The sequence below is a fragment of the Crinia signifera genome, unplaced genomic scaffold (assembly GCF_055691185.1).
Source record: "Crinia signifera unplaced genomic scaffold, ASM5569118v1 HAP2_SCAFFOLD_238, whole genome shotgun sequence".
Lineage (NCBI taxonomy): Eukaryota > Metazoa > Chordata > Amphibia > Anura > Myobatrachidae > Crinia > Crinia signifera.
This window is the reverse complement of record NW_028142131.1, coordinates 100,001-102,500: the sequence shown is the minus strand read 5'-3', so window position 1 is coordinate 102,500 and position 2,500 is coordinate 100,001. Positions and strand designations below refer to the sequence as shown.

The window sequence follows — 2,500 nt, the reverse complement described above, 5'->3', positions numbered from 1 at the left end:
GGGGAATGTGTTTTGGTACTTATGTATTATCTGGGCTCCCATGTTAAATGCACCCCATTTTTTCATACCCCTACTATCCAACTACGCATGGAGTTGATATTATATAGTGTGGCGAGCGCAGCGAGCCACCGTGCCTGAAGCGTGGCGAGTGCAGCGAGCCCCGCGAGGGGACGCGGTCTCATAAGAAAAACGGGAGCCCAGATATTACATAAGTACCTGTGTTTTTTTTACCCAAAGTACCACCATATGGTTGAAAATGTACTACATACTCCTAAGTAATTACAAACTAATTGTGTAAAATGGCAAGAGCAAAATTCAATTGATGCTTTGAAATCAAGCATTTAACATCAATCATGGGCTCTAAAAGGCAGCAAAATGCTGGGCTCGTCCGGGATTTGAACCCGGGACCTCTCGCACCCGAAGCGAGAATCATACCCCTAGACCAACGAGCCACCCCTGAAAGCTTTTCACCTTAGAATTAAATTTTTTTTAAAGTGAAACTCATTATATACGTAATAATGCAGAGAGCTGGATAAAATATTTAATGAATATTGTTGTATTATGTTACTGAGATAATGGGGAATGTGTTTTTTTTACCCAAAGTACCACCATATGGTTGAAAATGTACTACATACTCCTAAGTAATTACAATCTAATTGTGTAAAATGGCAAGAGCAAAATTCAATTGATGCTTTGAAATCAAGCATTTAACATCAATCATGGGCTCTAAAAGGCAGCTAAATGCTGGGCTTGTCCAGGATTTGAACCCGGGACCTCTCGCACCCAAAGCGAGAATCATACCCCTAGACCAACGAGCCACCCCTGAAAACTTTTCACCTTAGAATTCATTTTTTTTTTAAAGTGAAACTCATTATATACGTAATAATGCAGAGAGCTGGATAAAATATTTAATGAATATTGTTGTATTATGTTACTGAGATAATGGGGAATGTGTTTTTTTTACCCAAAGTACCACCATATGGTTGAAAATGTACTACATACTCCTAAGTAATTACAAACTAATTGTGTAAAATGGCAAGAGCAAAATTCAATTGATGCTTTGAAATCAAGCATTTAACATCAATCATGGGCTCTAAAAGGCAGCTAAATACTGGGCTTGTCCAGGATTTGAACCCGGGACCTCTCGCACCCAAAGCGAGAATCATACCCCTAGACCAACGAGCCACCCCTGAAAACTTTTCACCTTAGAATTCATTTTTTTTTTTAAAGTGAAACTCATTATATACGTAATAATGCAGAGAGCTGGATAAAATATTTAATGAATATTGTTGTATTATGTTACTGAGATAATGGGGAATGTGTTTTTTTTACCCAAAGTACCACCATATGGTTGAAAATGTACTACATACTCCTAAGTAATTACAATCTAATTGTGTAAAATGGCAAGAGCAAAATTCAATTGATGCTTTGAAATCAAGCATTTAACATCAATCATGGGCTCTAAAAGGCAGCTAAATGCTGGGCTTGTCCAGGATTTGAACCCGGGACCTCTCGCACCCAAAGCGAGAATCATACCCCTAGACCAACGAGCCACCCCTGAAAACTTCTCACGTCAGAATAATTTTTTTTTTAAAGTGAAACTCATATTATTTATGTAATAATTGAAAGAGCTGGATAAAATAGTTGATGTATTTTGTTGTATTATGTTACTGAGATAATGGGGAATGTGTTTTTTTTTACCCAAAGTACCACCATATGGTTGAAAATGTACTACATACTCCTAAGTAATTACAAACTAATTGTGTAAAATGGCAAGAGCAAAATTCAATTGATGCTTTGAAATCAAGCATTTAACATCAATCATGGGCTCTAAAAGGCAGCTAAATGCTGGGCTCGTCCGGGATTTGAACCCGGGACCTCTCGCACCCAAAGCGGGAATCATACCCCTAGACCAACGAGCCACCCCTGAAAACTTCTCACGTCAGAATAATTTTTTTTTTAAAGTGAAACTCATTATATACGTAATAATGCAGAGAGCTGGATAAAATATTTAATGAATATTGTTGTATTATGTTACTGAGATAATGGGGAATGTGTTTTTTTTACCCAAAGTACCACCATATGGTTGAAAATGTACTACATACTCCTAAGTAATTACAAACTAATTGTGTAAAATGGCAAGAGCAAAATTCAATTGATGCTTTGAAATCAAGCATTTAACATCAATCATGGGCTCTAAAAGGCAGCTAAATGCTGGGCTTGTCCAGGATTTGAACCCGGGACCTCTCGCACCCAAAGCGAGAATTATACCCCTAGACCAACGAGCCACCCCTGAAAACTTTTCACCTTAGAATTCATTTTTTTTTTAAAGTGAAACTCATTATATACGTAATAATGCAGAGAGCTGGATAAAATATTTAATGAATATTGTTGTATTATGTTACTGAGATAATGGGGAATGTGTTTTGGTACTTATGTATTATCTGGGCTCCCATGTTAAATGCACCCCATTTTTTCATACCCCTACTATCCAACTACG

At 37.3% G+C, this 2,500-nt stretch overlaps 1 non-coding gene across 1 annotated transcript; it reads right to left on the bottom strand.

Annotated features, from left to right (window-relative positions):
- Positions 1-380: 380 nt before the first annotated feature.
- TRNAP-CGG (transfer RNA proline (anticodon CGG)) lies at positions 381-452 on the bottom strand. The gene has a single exon. It is a non-coding gene; the product is annotated as a tRNA-Pro (tRNA).
- Positions 453-2,500: the final 2,048 nt, after the last annotated feature.